At 37.4% G+C, this 18,874-nt stretch overlaps 1 protein-coding gene across 3 annotated transcripts in view; it reads right to left on the bottom strand.

The window, feature by feature from the left end:
- Positions 1-18,874, bottom strand: part of LOC150083553 (E3 ubiquitin-protein ligase MARCHF8-like) — a 130,390-nt gene that overhangs the window by 9,206 nt on the left and 102,310 nt on the right. The gene's annotated exons all lie outside the window — the stretch shown is intronic.

Below are 18,874 nucleotides of genomic sequence, written 5' to 3'. Positions count from 1 at the left end.
CATCTTTAGACCCAAGGCCAGACAATAAAAGCCATATAAATTTCAAGAGTAACTGACTCAGAAACTTCTCATCGAGTCTGCCTAAAAAGTAACAAGATATCATTACTTTGGACAAAGTTGAGGTACGTGGATTGGGATGATACCTCGAAGGCAGGAATTTATCACTTTTTTTTTTTTAATTGACAGAAGATAAAATACAGAAGAAGTGGAGAAACGCCAGCAAGACCTGGAGACCTGTTGTCATCAAGAGTGTTCAGATTTTTCTAATGTCTCATCGGTAGACCACGACATCCATTGAGTGAAATGTGCTCCCTGTGGTAAAAGGTGATTTACCAAGCTCTACCAGCTGTTAAAAGTAGAATTGCAATAAGTTAGCTTTATCTTTACACGAGAATGCAACAGAACCATCAGGATGTAAGAGAGGAGCAGAAGTTGCGGCCAATAGCTTTAGCAAGGGACCAGCAGATTTAAGACAGTCCAACCATGGAAAAGTGGAATACAAATCAAGCAGATCATCGCATTTTAATGCTCGTAATATCAAACGACAAGACGCTGAGAATGGCAGTGAGAGAGAAGCTCCATTGGACAAGAGACCATCATCAAGTTGTTATCTGAGGTGTTTAGAGAACAAGTAAAATTAAAAGTGTTCTTTGAAGGGCTGTTAGTGAGGAAATGATTTAGTGTTGGGTGTGTAGTTATGATTGTCTGGTAACCTAGTAGGTAAATGTAAGATTCTTTGGGTTGGTTTTAGAAAATCTTTTGTTTTTATTGATCCCAAAGTTTGGCAGAAAAGTTCTGAATTACACTGTACCGATAGGTGTTGGCTGATTAGCATCTTATCCATATTTTCACTTAACCTTTCCTTAGGAACCATTCCTTAGGATTTGTATGCGCATGCGTGTTTATTAGACTGCGCCAATATGCAAAGAGTTCCAGTTAGTTTTCTAACAACTAGATGTCCTAAATATTGTTTTAGCCATCAATCAGTCGAAGCTAAGGAGAGAATATTAACTGCGCGTGTTTCCTTGTTCCGGTTTCCATGACAATAGTTAGGAATTGTGGCATTTGACTGTTTTCGGTATTTGTCTTCGTTAAAGAAAAACATGTTTGGAGATTGCTTGAGGACAACGAAAAAGAAAGAAGAGCAGCGTTAATATCTGCACTGCGGATCAGAAGCGATTCTCAGAATCAAAAGATGCTTATCGAGCCATCCTGTATTCTTAGCGTCCAAAGACGTCAGCAAATATTTTTTTGTTTGTCTTTTACTTCTGCTGTTAAGGGTTTCCACAGTACCAACAACGTTTCCTTCTGGTATCCATCAGATATTTCCATTTATTTCAGCATCTTTAGAATTCCTTTGATTTCGATTTGCTCCTGTATCCTTAAAATTATCCGAGATGCTTCAACCATCTTAAAATTTTCTTTCTATTTAATGTACCCATAAATTCCATCCGAACACCTTAAGTATTCGAATCTTTACAACGCTTTTAACTGCACGTGCAGGTAATGGAAGGATTGATGCGTGTGAAACTCTTTTCCGAAGTACTTCAAAAGGACATTTTTTTGCGATTCTCTTAATGGCTACTCCTACTTCCGGAAACCATTAGTGCAGAATCCACTCATCTATTTCTTTTTCGTAATGTGGCATGCAATTCTCCTCATCAATTAACTCAAAGTCCTGGAGTGAGGAGTCTGCTAACCATCTAGACTAAAAGATAATTGGCGAGTGGTTTTCGGCAAAACAACATATAAGACAAAAACTGTTTGAAAAGACAACAAGAATTAACGAATGTTCGTTACCTTCTTAGAATAAGCCGAGGCAATTAAGGAAATCAGGTGTCCGTATATTGCATCTGTAAATTGCGTGCATTCTATAATTGGTGTGTTAGTTGGATGAAAAACCCAAGTTTTCTTAAGAAGCTCCTCCGTGAGATTCGTGTATTGGTAGATAATCAAGTAAAATGGAGGGTGGGGGAGAGAAATCAGACAAAGACAAGTGTGACATCGGTGTTAAGTGTTGGGTGACACAACAGAAGTGTTGGTGTATTGCTGACAACGATGAGGATGTGACTTTTAATGAACCGCACGTTTTGAACATTAAATGGCTGGGCTAAACCTGGTGAGGAGAAACTGCCCGAGACATCGATCGCTTACGAGAGTACGTGCACCAAGAGAGCGCATACCAAGGTTGGAATGGGAGGTGAGATTGCTGATGTGAGCACTGGGATGGTGTTTAATTTTGCCACTAGAATTCCCCACTGCTTGTACACGCAAGAATGTACGAAGAAAGTTAAGACTCGCGCAACTTTTCCATTAATCGTGATTACCCCGTGTATTTATTAAATTAGCGCTACGAATGCGTAGAACGAGAGGGGGAGGGGGACGGGGGCTTATGAGAAATATGTGGCAGCCGTGTCACCGCCGCTACTGTTCACCATACCAACCCTCTCTCAATATGGCAAATGCCTGTTGCCTTCCACAGTTGTTTGGATACGCAACAGAGATCAGCTGGACCCGTGTTGTGTATTCAGGGAGAGAAAGACAATATCGATCACTGTTCTGCTAAACACCACCGAAAGTAAATAGTGGTTGTCACGTGGATGACATTCCACTCGAAATTATTCAGTTTTATGACGGAGAAAGAGAGAGAAAGATAAACAGATAGATAGTTAGAGAGAAAGATGAACTTACAGACAGAGCGAGAACGATAAGCAGACAGAAAGAAAGAAAGACGAACAGACAGACATACAGAAAAGGACAAACAGATATATAGAGAAAGTGAAACAGATAGAGAGAAATATAAAGAGAAACAGATAGAGAGAAATAGATAGAGGGAAACAAATAGAGAGAAAGACGGGCAGATAGTTAGATAGAAAAAAGATGAACTTACAGACAAAGACAGGCGGATAGAGCGAGAACGATGAGCAGACGCATAGAGAGAAAGAAAGACGAACAGACAGAGAAAAAAAAGACAGATATATATATATAGAAAGACAGACAGATAGATAAAGACAAACAGATGGACGGATAAGGAGAGAAAGAACAAAGAAAGAAAAAGACTATCTATAAAAAAAGATTCTTTTTTATAGATAGTCTTTTATAAAAATCTATAAAAAAAGATTCTTTCTTTCTATCGATAGAAAAAGACTTTCCATCGATAGAAAGAAAGATGAACTGACAGACAAAGACAAACAGAGCGAGAAAGATGAATAGACAGATAGAAAGACATACAGATAAAGAAAAAGAGAAACAGATAGAGAGAAATAGAAAGATAAACAGAAAAAGATAGAGAAATAGAAAGAGAAACAGAAAAAGATAGAAAGAGAAAGAGAAACAGAAAAAGATAGAAAGAGAAACAGATAAAGAAAAAGACAGAGCGAGAGAGAAAGACAAACAGATATAGAAAGTAAGAGATAGAGAAAGAGAGAGAGAGACAGATACAGAGAGAGAAAGACAAACAAAGAAAAAGACAGATAGAGAGAGAACGAAAGAGACGGATAGAAATACAGACAGGTATAGAGAGAGAAAAGCAAACAGACAGATAAAGACAAACATATAGATAGATAAAGACGGGCAAATAGATCGACAGAAAAAAAGATGAACTGACAGGCCAAGACGAAACAAACATATAGAGCGAGAAGGATGAGCAGACAGATAGAGAGAAAGACGAAAAGACAGACAGAAAGCGAGATAAACAGAACAAAAAAGAGAGAACAGAGAGAAACAGAAAGAAAGAAACAAGAAGTGAAAAAAACACGGAGATGAAGAAACAGAAAGAACGAAAGACAGAGAGAAAAATACAGAGAAATAAAGGCAAAGAGAACTACAGAAATTCAAAGAAAGAAAGAAACAGGAAGAGCTAAACAGAGATAGGTAGATAGGGAAGGGGGAATGAGGGAGGGAAAGGTGGATGAAAGGGACAGAGGTGAGAAAATAGAGAGAGGAATAAACAAAAAGAGAGAAACATGAAGAGAATAATACAAAAAGAAACAGAGAGAGAGAGAGAGTGGAAAAACAGAGAGACAAAGAGAAAGATAAAAACAGAAGGAGAAAAAAGAGGGAAAGAAAGAAAGAAACAGACGGAGAGAGCACACAGAAAATTCAATTTGGACGAAATCTATTTAAGTAAATCCCCAAATTAGAATCGATTACAATTAATGAGAAATGGGAGGTGCCGAATGTGGCGCACATCCACCCCACGAACGCAACGAAAATTACGGCCGTCCCGCCGATCGTGAATATTTGACGACAGCTCCGCATAACACACATTTCAAATCGACGATCGCTCGCCACTAATACGCAATCAGAGAACGCAACCTCGGTACGTCGCAATTGAAACAGCAACACCTCACTCGAAGCAAACACGGCCCTCGATTATCCTTAATTATTATTCATTTAGACCATCATTATGCAAATTAATTGCGCCACAATACGGCGCCGATTGTTCATTCCGCATACGCCAAATATTAACACAATAATCTGGCGCCATTAATATCCGAACGGAGAAAGTTTCGGGCCAATTACGGACTCGTAATGGGTACACGCCGTATTTATCACGTAACCGGAACCAACAGATGGATCCGATGAAACAGCGTTCCCGGAGGCCTTCCATCGGAATAAAATATGTTCGCCAAATTTCCAAAAGATGTTTGCGGCTCAGGCTGTCCGAGTGTGACGATTCCAGCGATCCCATTAGCGTCGAATTTCGTCCACGGAAACACGTCGAGAGAAGTTAAACAGCTTTCGGATTATTATCTTTTTATATATGAAATCTGTTCTGAAAAGAATGATCTTTTTTAAAAAATCGTTTGATGCTTTTTTATTTTTTAATTATTTTTTACTGTAGGCAAAAGGTAAACGTCACTGGGTGCCAAGTATGCACTATAAGGAGCAAGACGAAAGTCCGGAATCTACGTGACAAGTAGAGAAATGTGTGAGGATGCGCGTTGTGAAGGACATGTGTGATAGACAGATTGTTGCAGGGACTTAAGCGGAGAAGCTGGCCATTGCTTTCTTTGGATCCAAAGACTTCCATCTTTATACGTTTTAAACGCATGCGCAGTAAACTACTTTGGAATCTCATTTAATTAGGTAAATGCTATCTTTACATGCGAGTGAATGAAAAAATATTTGGAAGTGTTTTAAATTTCATGATTTTTTTTTTTTTTTGAAAAGTCGTAAAGGGAGAAACTATTTTTTCGAATATAGTACAATGTCAAGGCAACTTGTTGTGAAGTATGAATTTTTAATTTAAGGTTTTTCCCATGTAAAGCGAGCTTGCCTGCACGCCATATTTACGATGCGGAGAAATGCAGACGAATTTCTCTCATTGTGCGGAAGATATTTCGTAGTTCAATTAACCTCTTAATGGCGGTACCGTAAGTCGTTCCGTCAATAACTGACACGAAGGAAGTTTGTGTAAAAAAAAAAAAAAAAAAAAAAGCATATCTCACTTGTACATACGTTCCGTGGGCTAGTTCTTTAATAATCACGAGAGCAACATTTCCTAACTTTCGTCTTCTGTCACTCTGGGAGTTGCTTTTTTTTTTTTTTTTTTTCCTCGAGCATACGGACGATAACGGCGTATCATTAATAGCGGCTAGTTTTTTAACCTCATAATAACTAGCGGAGAGTGATGTTTTAGCAACAGCGTCATTAGCTCCTGGCGAACATCCCTCTCCCCCCCCCACGACATTACCTCGAAATCCCTCGTAAAAATGTGAAATAATTGTAGATGTGGGGAAACGAATCCATTACGAAGATGATAAGGAAAACATTAATCTTACCTGAAGTATGTTCTGTCGCTAAGAGGCGCTTTTTTGTTTCAGAAAATTTTGGAGGGGGAAAGGTGCCCGTGTTTATTTACTGCAGGGGTGGATGAAACGTGCGTGCGAGATACGGAGAGAGAGAGAAAGAGAATGGGCACAGAGAGAAAGATGAACCGAGCATGGGAAAAAAAAAAAGAAAAAACAGTAAAGGAAGACCGATAGAAAGGAAGAAAACGAAAGAGAAGAAAAGAGAAAACAGAGAAAGAGAGATGAAGAGAAAAATGGAATGAGAAAAAGGGGAATTACTGAAATTAAGCTCCCTTATTTTCGATTAATATAGGGAACATATTTAAGTCACGAGTGGCGAGTATGCAATATAAGGAAGAGGATGAAAGTCGGGAAATTAACACAAGGAGGGAGGAAGAGGAGGTTAAATCGGAGGGGGAGAGAGAGAAAAATCATTTTTTTTTATTGCGCCACCTTCAATTATGAGAGTTACGTGATTGGATAGTGTTGCAATTTCCCTTCACGGCCAAAAGGCCAGGGATTAGTGAAGAAAAGAGAGGGATATAGGGAGGAGAAATACGGAATGCGTGAAAGAAAGTAAGAAGAATGAAGGTGGAGGGGAACGAAAGAAAGAGGAAATAGAGAAAAGGCAGAAGAAATAAGGAGAAGAAAGAAAAAGAAGTAGGAAGAAGAAAGAGAGAGAAACGGAACCAGAAAAAGAAAGTAAGAAGAATAAGAGAGAGAGAGAGAGAGAGAGAGAGAGAGATGAAAAGAAAAGACAGAAATGGAACGAGAAAAAGAAAGAATAATGACAGAGAGAGAGAGAGAGAGAAATGAAAAGAGACAACAAAACGAGAAAATAGAGAGAAATGGAACGAGAAAAAGAAAATAAGAAGAATGAGAGAGATGAAAAGAGACAAACAGAACGAGAAAAAGAAAGTAAGAAGAATGAAAGCGAGAGAAAGAAACTACAAGAGCTGAAATTCAGGCCCCTTATTTTGAGTTAATATATGGAAAATATTAATGTCACTGGGTGCCAGGTATGCACTATAAGGAGGAGGATGAAAGTCGGGAACTTAACACAAGAAGGAAGGAAGAGAGAGTGCTAAATCGGAAATAGAATGAAAAAGAGAGGTGAAAAGAGAGAAAAGGAAAGAAACGGAAGGGGTGAACGAAAGTAAGAAGAATGAAAGTGGAGGGAGGGGAAAGAAAGAAATAGAGAAGAAAAGTAAAGAAAGAGGAAATAGAAAATAGGAAGGAGAAATAAAAAGAAGCAAGAGGAAGGGGAAAAAAAGAAGTATAACGATGGGGGAGAGAGAGAGAGAGAGAGAGAGAGAGAGAGAGAGAGAGAGAGAGAGAGAGAGAGAGAGAGAGATGAAAAGGAAAGAAAGTCAAAGAGGGGAACTACAAGAGCAGGAATATAGTTCCTTTAAGGAAAATACTGCAGTCAACTGGTTGCTAGGTATGCACCATAAGAGGATGAAAGTCGGGAGTTTAACCCAAGGAAGAAAGAAGAGGAGGTTAAATCGGAAATAGAATGAAAAAGAAAGAGAAAAGAGAGAAACAAAAAGAGAGGGATAGAGAAAGAAACGGAATGCGTGAAGGAAAGTAAGAAGAATGAAGGTGGAGGAGAAATGTAAAGAAAGAGGAAATTGAGAGAGAGAGAGAGAGAGAGAGAGAGAGAGAAAAATGGAGGGAGGGTGTTGAAGATGATAATATAACTCCTTTACACGCATTAAAGTTAAATAAATTATTTTATTTAATCTTATAGAGTAATGTATTAGTTTTAATGCGGAAAGAAAAGAGAGAAAAAAATTGTTTATACTCCGAAACAGCCACACAGGCTCAGAAGGGAGTGTGTAGTGTGGTAGTATAAACACAAAATTTATTTATCCGAAAAATATTAAACCCTTTTAAAACCGTATCCCCACTGAAATTGGGGAAATCGTTTCCTCATAATAATTTGAAAAACATCAATAGAAGGCAATATTTTTTTGAGCAGCACGAACATTTATAGGAGAAAATGGATAACAGCTTTAAATTCTGATTGGCGTATTTAAATCTCATAATCTGAAAGTGAAGCCCAAAAAATAATTTAAAAAATCAAAAACTTTAAAATGAACATTTCGTCCTCCCGAAAACTTAGGCCTACTTTCTTAAAACCAAAATTCCAAACAGCAAATTGTTCGTTTTCCAGCACACTATAAACGAATATCCACAGATCCAAAATGATCGATCACGAAGTCCTGGATTATATTCAGCATGCGTGAAAGCACGCATGCTCAAAATAACCCAAATTGTTTGGTCTTGACTGCTGCTGGCATTTTCACCACAAAGATTTAAATTTTAGGTTAAAATGAACGATATTTTTGAGACTAATCTTCTTTCTTTCACACATGTATCGATCCTTAACTTTTATTTTAATCTCGTACACGGGTCACTTACCTTTCGCATGCGTCACAGTGAACACGCAAAGGGGAGTTTAACCCTAAATACTGCTCTTTAAATAATAACAGCCATTATCAGCGTTAAATATTTAAAAATCCTCTTAGAAATTACGAGTCACTACGCTTGTTGATGAGATTAAAGTCAGGAGGAAGGCAAAACAAAAGAAAAAGAAGTATAAAGAAGAAGAATGAAAGAAAATCCAACAAAAACTCAATTCTACAGGCATTCAAATTTGATGAGAAGAGACTATTTTGACACGAATCTTTTCAGATATTGGAAAACAACAGATTATCCTTGAGGCAAAAACCTACTTTCCTTGGAAGGAGAGTTAGTTCTCCTTCTAGGAGCTACGTTTTATTTCTCCCTCTCCTTAAAGAGATGTGGAATATTCATGAGTCTAATAGTGCCTTCCCCCTGGCTTTTAAATGCCTGAAAGCTGAGAACTTAAAAATAGTTCTGAGATACCTGTCTTCGTGGTAGTATTCTAAAAGGTATTTTCATCTATTTCAGAAGAAGAATAAATTTTATTCTTTGCTGTCCATATGGCCTCCGGCCCTGATGGCATCCCAGTTGGTGTGAAGAGAGTTCTAGAGCCTGTAATAAAATTGTCAACGTACAAAAAAGTTTTTCCTTCTAAACAGGTAATTTCAAATACTAACTTAAAAATTTCATCCAATCGACCACAGTTCTGTGGTCGATTTTGTTTGCTAGATGAAAAACACGGCTTTCTGGGAGAAACAACCATACTGCCCGAGACCGGCTAACTCAGCCATTTTTAGTAGATATTAAAAATATCCTCGAATTCCAAGATCGTCACCAAAAGGGACGGACCCTTACATCTTTGTTAATACACCCAATTCTGACTTACCTTGGTGGTAAAAATAGTTGAGTCCAGTAGTATTCAATAACTGTTCAAATTATTCACCCTTTGACTATCATATTGCAGGCCTCTTAGGTAGCACAGTTGGTAGAATTGCCGAACAGACACGAGTTCGAATCCCATGGATGACGAAAGTTATGGGCCTTTTTCACAACGTGGCTGAGTTAGTCGGTCTCAGGCGAGAGTATCATGGTTTTTTGCCAGGAAATTCGGGTTTTTTATCCAGCAAACAGAAAATCGACCACAGAATACAAACACATGGCTTTATTTGGTGATGCACCTAAAACCCTACAACTTTAGGGTTTCAAAACGTTTCATTAGTAACTATCGAATTTAGAAAAAAATTAGAAAAGAAACGTATTTCATTATTCCCAATTAAAATAATGCGACTTTTATAAAATTCATCGCATATTAAAAACTTCATTGTTAGGGCAGCCACAAAAATGCGCTCAGTTAATAATTGACTACATCTTTTTGTGGCGTTGTGTAGATTCAAACGCGCATAATTTCGTAGACGACATCTGCATCCTGCTTCCCTCTATCGGGGACGCAGTCTAGACAACAATCCACTTGTTATCATTAGTGAGCTCATGCCAGTAGGGTTGTAAAATGCTGGCATTCATCGTTAACTTCTCTGTCTGCGTGCGTGCTCTCTGCTCTCACCGGAACTAAAAGTAGATCTGAAACAGGACTGTAGCCAAGTAAAAGGTGTGTGGCCGAGCTACTATTGAAATGTTCTGCAGTGTTTGAGGATAAGTTATCCTTTGCAAAAAAAAAAAAGGGCCTTTTTTATATCTCCTTTCACCTTCTATTTTTATCAGTGCGTAGTTAAAAATGTCCTCAAAAATACTCATTCTAACACCATTCATAAAAATAAGATGCTTAACCTTGAAAATTATATAAACTTCCTTTGGTAAAACCAAAAGATATAATTGTTTTATTTGAATTCGGGTTAAAGTCGAAACCATAAACTGACTAAGCGCGCATACAGAAACAATAACTGACTACATTTATCCGTGTGTATTCCTGTGCTCAGGACATATAATATGAAGGCCACATTTATGCCTGGAGTGACGGAAGGCAACGCCCCCTATGATATTTTCTTTTTATGGATTTTAAATTTAACGAATTCTCTGAAGTTGGGCAGAGTTGCCTTGCTAATTGAGGCCGGCATTATGACGTTACAGTACAGTATCATAATTAATATCAAATATTAATTATAATATTTAATCGAGATTAATTATAACACCCAAGAAAATTAAACTAGAGGGCGCTACTGCGGTCAGACGACTATGCTGTCCTCTCGTTTGAAATGCTGGAGATGTGCCAAAAATGAATCCTTAATATTTGCAGGTTTTTTTTTTTTTTTTTTTTTTTTTTGACCACGTACTATTTTTTTTTTTTCTGTGTGCGAATATATTGGAAGTAATTTTGCAGCAGTAGGTGTTTCCATTTATCACACGAGGGTCAAGCCAAAAAACCCGAACGCCAAAGGCACTTTTCAGTAACTAATATCATTTTTGTTTTTAACATAATCCGTCATTTTGGAGTCTTGGCACTCTAAAGAAAAATGGGTCATCCGAAATTCAGTACAAAAACGTCTGAGCTGCGAAATTGGCCACTTCTTAATGTATTCAGGGTGCCTTTTTTGTATCTAAGGAGACAGCTGACGATTTGGAAAAAACCATTCCATAAACTGTGCACATTTATCAATTGCGCCATTATAATTCTATGTCTGTTTGCTTTTTGATTTCGATTTGTCTCTCTTTCCAACTGGACAACTGAAATCAATTGTAGTTGTCCCGAACCAGAGTTATCCGAAGTTGCCCTTCTGATAATTTGGGTTCGGAACTCATTGAGACAACAGAACACAACCAACTGCTTGAAAAGTTTTAAAGTAATTCAAGAGTTGACTATTAGAGGCCTTCACAGTTATTTTAAGAGTAAAATAAAAACATTACTTTAGGTAAGATTCTGAATGCAGAAGAGGTGCAATTAAGGGTAGGCAGAAGTTGGGACAATACCTTTTGAGATTTAGCCATCAAAACGACTTTGTCCTTTAGAATTTCCCAGTACCAATTGTGGATTTATTGAGAATTTGTTTACACCTACTGAGAACTTAAGGGTGGACAGGAAAGGAAATGAGGATTTAGATTGGATATGCCTTTCATCCATATTTAGAAATGACTGGCTATCTTTCGAAATTCCACTAAACTCCCTTCATCAGTTTCAGGTATTCACTTTCCAGGAACGTCCTATTCACAGTGGTTTAGAAGCATGATGAGGAGTTAAGCAGAACCCCAAAATAGCCAATGTGAACTAACTTAAAATTAAAATGGTAACATTTCAATATCCTATATGAAGTCAATATCCCTAGTAGTAATGGCAATTTGTAAGGTCAAAAGTAAAATTTTTCTGAGATAACCTAAAATATTGCCACACTCGGTGGAAAAGGTAATGACAAGAGGAATTTTTATTGGTAACATTTACTCGGTAAATGCTCTGAGAACGTTTATGAAGTGAGAAAATGTTTTTACAATGCTTTTCGATTACCAAGACAAATTTCATTGAGATAACATCAGATCCATCGAATACACTATCTCATTATTTCTGAAACAGGACTCTTCACTATTAACGAAACTACCTAGAGAAATATTAATTTCTTATCTGGCCGGATGCTGGACAAGTTTCTAGCCACTGTTTTCAAATCTTCTGAAGCTAACCAAATAGAAACTATAAGTTCATTGAGCTCTCTCTCTCTCGGGAATGCGACATGATCTCATAATTCATCGTAATGACTCCATCTTCCCATAATCGCTCGCACCTATTAAGCCAAATTAGAGGTAGTCGATGCCAAGGATAATAGCTTCGCCAGAAGAAAAGAAAATCGGCAATCTAAAAGAGGAGAGATTATGAGCAGTGGTATAACGGTTAACTCATGAAAGTGTAATCTGAGAAATATTGGCAAAAAGCTCAGATCAGTTGGATGATTGCTGCAAGAAATATATAAAAGAATTATGGAAATTGACTTTGGATAATTCAAAGAATAAATTGACCATTCTTGGGTTATTGAAGTCTGCGTCGTTACCCGTTGAAGTAATACTGCCTTTTGTCTATTCTTAGAAAACAGATCGGCACAAAATTGCTGACCATTAAAATTTAAACATTTACAGCTCGAACTAACTCAATATCCGCTTGTGAGGAATATTGTTACTTCGATAACTGGATGTCATAGAAATTATAAGACCTCAACACTCTAGAGGAGCAGAGTAGCGGCGCTCAAGTTAGTTTTTTTGGAAATGTTCATATCGTGTCAAAAAGATCTGTCAGAGTCTTTTAAGAATATTATCCTAAACCTTAAAAGGTTTCAGGAGAGAGTAGCATGGTTCTTTCTCCCGAAAACTACTTCATTATCAGGTCGAGTTTAACGTATCGGACATTCAACACTAGGCGAGAAAGGTGGTTATGGTTTGTGTACTGTCAACAACGTGAAACTCTACAAATGTGCCAAGCGTACAGCGTAGGACTTTGGTTTGTTAAACATGAGGATGTCATTTAGATGGTTCGGGCCAATTCTGATCTACAAAGGTCCACAACATGCTGACAGTTGTGCTGACATTATTTAGAGCGTTCTGCTAACCTTTGCTATCACAAAACAAAGGTTTGATAATTTACTAATTGGTTCGAAAAGCATAAAATTGGGTATGGATTGATCAGCCGCATCAAGCAAAATTTTCTGATGCATCCAGATAAATCTTTCTGTAAAACTTCAGCTAATTCTTTCTGAAATAAAAATTAAGATGTATTCAGTGTTAGTGGTAAAGGCTGTATTCGTTATCTGAAACTATATAAGTGAGAGTATTGATACTTAAATTACCAGATGGGTATTTAAAATAAAGATAATTCGATCAATTCATTTTTAATATATTTTTTGCAACGTAAAACTGAAAGGCACTGACTACACTAATATTTTAGACGCCAGTGTACACGCTAGCTGTCCATAAAAATTAGAAACCTTATTCAATATCTGGTAGGGCCATCTTTTGCTTGAATTAGTCTTACACATCGTGGCATGGATTCCACTAGGTGTCTGAAGTAGTATAGCTCCATATTTGACGGCCCTCGTGGGTAGCAAAGTTGGTAGAATCGCTGTCCTCCCAGCACCGGCTGGAAAAGACCTGGAGTTCGAGTTCCCTCGATAACGGGAGGAATTTTTATGAGCCTTTTTCACAACGTGGCGAGAAAGTAGCATGGTTTTCTCCCGAAAACTCGGGATTTTTTACTCCAGCAAACAGAAAATCGACCACAGAACACACAATTTACAGACAGTATAAACGGAACAATATGGTCTTAGATGCTGATGTTTCTAAAAATCCAGTAAAACCAACCAACCATATTTTACCATTCTTCCATCAAGATATGGTTAGTAGAGAACCTCTAAGTCGAAATGTCCTTTCTCAATTGGACTCATATCTAGAGAATCAGACATTTTCAGGATTCAGATCTGGACAGTCACAGAACTGGGATAAATGTTGGAAATGTTCCTTGAACCATTCAGATACAGATAGTTGAATTTTCTGTCTTGAAAGGATTCATCGCAATACCATGAAAGTTGTAATCATACCATGTGACAACTTATATTTGCGTACCGTACGTTTAATTATCTGTCGACTGCCAATTGCAAAAGGTTTCTAATTTTTTGTCCAGTAAGCGTATAATCAACGTAATTAATGCATTGCATTATTTCTACCAAAAAAGGAAAATTCAATTTTTATTTAATTTTAAAATTTCCATTAAATCAAACTTACGCTGTTGAAATTGCGAATTTAATACAGTACCTGAAAAGGCTGTAGGCCATTAAACCGGTTTGGCAGCTGATTTGAACCTCGATTTTTCCATACCCAACATCCGGAAACTAGAAATTTTAGCATGCTGTTAAATGAATCCATTGCTGTTCAGCTCAGTTCCGGAAATGAAAAACTAGGCAGCTGTTTCCGGTTGAAAATATTGTTTCTTACCCAATACGAATTTCTTATTCGTTCTTTTTTTTTTTTTTTTTTTTTTTTTCAAGGAAGGAAAACAAATAATTCAAATTTAGTGAAACACGGAGATGAACACTAACATAAAAAGATTTCTGAATTTTATTTTAAGCTTCTGATACAAAAATTATCTAAGAAATCGTGGTTTTCGATTTGACATTTAAAAAAGATTTCTGCTGCTTAGTCTGTGTAAGAACGACTGGGTTTCCAGAGTAGAAACTCATCATTTTCCATTACTGCTGCAAACGACAATAAATATCAGGAAGGGGAAGTTGGAACAAGTGCGCCACCTACTGTCAAACTTTGTATTCTATGTCATTTTCTTCAGGAAAACTAACCAAACAGGCACTGATGCGTACTGGGTGGTGATTTATAGCGCGAATGAGATAGTTTTTAGAGTGGGACAATGGAAGGCCGAACTTAATCAACAAAAGCTTGGTTCCGACTACACTTTTTTCTTTTTTTTTTTAGAACAGGCACTTACGAAGGGGGTTGGCACTGTCGAAAGGTTATTTTCGCAATAGCAATAAAAAGGGGTAATTGGTAAGGGTGGCTGGCAATTACATGCTTTGCAATAAGAAAACATTATCACAAAGTGGCGCTATTTATTTGCTGGATTTTTTTCTCGCTTTCAATTTATGTTTCTCTCCATTTCTTTTACTCTATTCAATTTTACCTTTCGTGCTTTTTTTTTTTTTTTTTTTGTCTTTTAGTCTATTTATATCATTTTAGAATTGAAGTAGCCTTTAGAATTTTTTTTTTAAACCCACCTAAAAAGAAGTGTTTGCTTTCGTTTAGGTTTAGATAAGTAACTTTTTTTTTTTTTTTTCCACCGGGGAGTCTAAAAAAGAAGTAGATTTATATTATAAGAGGTGCTGACTGGTTTTAGAAATCGATTTCGAAGCTCAATAGGACTGAAATCGATTACGAAAGTATTGATTTAAGAGAACCAGTGTACCCTGAATTTCAATCTTATTTTTCCGAGGAAAAGTAGGGTTAGATCCCTGATATTACATGATACCTTTGAATTAAATACATTTTAATAATAATATACACTGTCAACATATGACCACCCCCACGTTTTAGTAATCGGCTGTTCCTCCCCGTCTGGTGGCACATGTCGCGGTGAGAACTAGTGAATGCGATACTGCAATTTCGTGTTATGCAGTCAATACAAATTATTGGATCAACAGGGGCAAGGGACATGATCTGCTGGATTTCGAAAACGGAATGATTGACAGGTAGTAGTTGAAGGGTGGCAATATAACGGAAACTACGAATTTTGTGGGTTATTCGTGGAGTGCTGTAGTTAAGGTGTTCTAAGAGTGGACGGATAGTGTAGAGAGCAGAAGCCACTGGACCAATGACGGGCGCCTACGCCTCATCGATGATTGTGGAGAACGTAGGCTGTGCGAGCCGATAGATGGAAAGCGGAGGAACGGCTGGCCATGGTCTTTAACCATGGGACAACCAACGGTGTTTCCAAGACCACAATCCAACGAGCTCTCCATATGGCCGCCTGGAGTAAGCGCCTCGTCAACTGGTGCCATTGGCTTGGGTCATCAATGGAATGGGTTTGCCCCCACCGACAATACATTTCCATCAGTGTTTTTTCTTGCTTTTAAGGCAATCCAAGTGTGAAGTAGTTCGCTGCATGTTCGGATGCCAGGATGGCAGTCCCAAGTGATCCTTGGGACTACCGTCCCCTGGTAGCAAAGTGGCCAGATGACAACACGTACACGTAGTCTTAGATTACGTCAACGCAAACTAACACCAACACTACATCCATCCTGTATTTACAAAGAATGACTTGGTGGAGTTGAACTAATGTTCCAGGAGTTTCCATATCATAGAATACATATGTGCGATCATGTGATTGAATATTTGAGAGTGTATTTTAAATTATTTAAGTCAGTATTATCAGAAGAGCTGTATATCTGTGTTCCACCCTTTTCCTATATATATATATTTTTAATTAATAACATATTTTATATAATTACGATATGTATTTGCAGCTATAAGATAACTGTATTTATTATTTTACACTGCGTGGCCACTTTATTAGGATCATGAGCTAACGGTTGTACAACTGTTGATAAACAGTCAAATTTTCGCTGAGTACTGAGCATGTGCATCTAATTATTCTATAAGAGCTTTCTATAATCTTACAAATAAAATTTCATGAAAATCTATTCACTGGGAGCCGAGTTGTTACATGCGGACGGACGGACATGGCAAAGACCATAGGCGCATTATCAATATATATGCTAATGAGTCTAATATATTGCCTACTAGGTTTGGCACACTAAAGTTTTAGTTGTGTCTTTAAGAAAAAGAGAGATGGTTGAGATCTATCGCCCCCTGTCGAAATTAGAATCACAAAAGTCTTATTGTGTTTTGAAGAATCTTGTACTTTTTGTGTGTTCCAATTTCATATTATTGCAATCAATATTAAAGAGGCATTATGAAATGATTTCCTTCATGTATTGGCATTCTCCCAAAAGCGACGCATTTATACATTCAAGATAAAGTGGGAAATCCAAGAGAGCTAGTTAAGAAATAGATCATTCCAGGATGTTTGCTGTCTTCGCAGTGGCTTAGAACCACTCATATCCATTGCGGAAAGAGATTACCTTCATCAGAATATTTTCTCCTTGGCGCTTCTTTATCAAATATCCCTTTCATATTTCATAAGGCTCCTCTAGTAGAGCATCCCATGGGTTGTTCCGAAGTGAGGAACGTTGGCACGCGCATTTAAATCTTGTCACGCTAGGCAAGCAGAAATAAAAATCGCATTTTGGAGTTGAAGCAGAATCTCAGTTGACGAAGACAAATGGATATTTGACTCCACTGGAGTGCTTGTTTCTCTAAACTTTCTAAGAATTATTAAGTCAAACGATCCATGTTGGCTTTGATGGTAACTATCCAAGTGTAAAAGCAAACACCGAAGTATTAAAGCAACGCCCCCTCCCTCCCAGTAATGTTCAAATGGAGTAAACCATCCAACCGAAGACAAATGCCAGAAAAAGAAGTATCGCTTCCACCTGGTGGTCACTGGATATCGAAGGTTGTTTTAGTCAATAAAATGTCACCGGAAATAAAGTCTGACTCAGACAAGTCGATCTTTGCACACGCGTGTTGGAGACTTCACGGACGAGATATTTCTTAGAACATCGATTAGACATAAGCACCAATTGCTCAAACTTCAAGGTGGGCACCTATTAATACACTTGGGCTTTTTACGGTATTTTAGACCATGAAAAGAAAATTCGTATGGTTTGTGGAGCTGTCCAGCTCCACAAACCATACGAATCAATTATTCTGAGTCTGATAATTGTATTCAATTATCAGCCTCAACCCAATCACAAATAGAAATTAACTTTAAAGAGCGTAGAGTTCACCATTTATATTATAAATAATACTTACTATAAAAATATTATAATAAAAATATATCTCTTATTGAAAAACGGTTTTTGGACACCAATTTATTCACTTTCTTGGAAAATATGAAAAGAGTGTACAAATCTAAGATTTGTTTCACTCTTATCAGAGAAATATTGTCTTTCTAGGACTGATTCTTTCTTTCTTTCGGGCTGCACTATAAATAGCTTCGAGTAAACAAAGATACAACACAGTGGATGGCTAGACACCGGTGGATTTTAATACACAGACTGCTACTTTGTTGGCTCGTTGCTCGATATCGGCCATAGGAAAGTAATCTAAAACATTAAAATGTCTTGATTAAGAAAAATACGATCTAATTCTTAAATAAATGAGGTTTATTAAAAATAATTAAGAAGATGATCGATTATTTCAATTCAGTTGTTAATAGCTTAATTCTTACTGATCGGGAATATTGATTGGTAGAAGATAACCTTTTCCACAATAAGATAAAACTAATTGTAGCCCTTTTGATGGCTGGGAACATTCATTATGGTTTCATGCTGTCTTTGTTGATTTAAGATCCCAGAGAGAGAGGCAGACACATCGTGATAAAATAATTATCAACCTCTTGTTTGTAGTGCGGGGTCCACATTAATGACGATGCTTTAATTAATTCCTTAATCTTTAAGGAGAAATTTATGCGTGGACATTATTTTCGCTATTTCACCCCAGACACAGGAAGGGACTTAAGTAATCCCCGTGTTCAATATTTCTTTCCCATTTCCTTGCAACCTCAAGAGAAATGTCAAAAGCTGTGGAGAGTTTCGCTTAACGCTTCTAATGACGAATCAATAAGGGGCTGTTCGTGTTTTCCCTAAACATCACACTATTTATAGACATCATACAGGTGTCTTAATGAATGATTTAGGTTTTCCTCAGATGTGAAAGACACTTCTAAATAATGTTTTCAGATAAAAACTGGTCCTATTGATGTGATTTCAGTCATTGGAACTTATAATCCCTATCGGTAGGAAAACTAACTACAAAGGCCTATTGTGAACCGAACTCCAAATGAGTGACGCTTCTCCTGGCAATTAGACGGCAGTGCGGAAAATTTAGGACAGGACAGGGATCACCATGAATAGGGAACATTCAGAGCGCTGATGACAGTGCTAATTAGCCATTACTGACTGCAGAAGACGTACAGTTTGAACTGGAAATACGAGATTTCTACAGATGACTACCAGGGAAAACTAAATGGGTGTTTGATTCGTTGGCCAGCTAAGGTAAATTGAAATTGTTTTAACACCAAATTTAAAAGAACAAGTATATTCGGTAACGAAAAAGAA

This window comes from Mastigoproctus giganteus, chromosome 7 (assembly GCF_048544385.1).
Source record: "Mastigoproctus giganteus isolate SK-2022 chromosome 7, ASM4854438v1, whole genome shotgun sequence".
Classification (NCBI taxonomy): domain Eukaryota; kingdom Metazoa; phylum Arthropoda; class Arachnida; order Uropygi; family Thelyphonidae; genus Mastigoproctus; species Mastigoproctus giganteus.
Note: the sequence above shows the minus strand (reverse complement) of the source record. Positions and strands in the feature narration are given on the sequence as shown.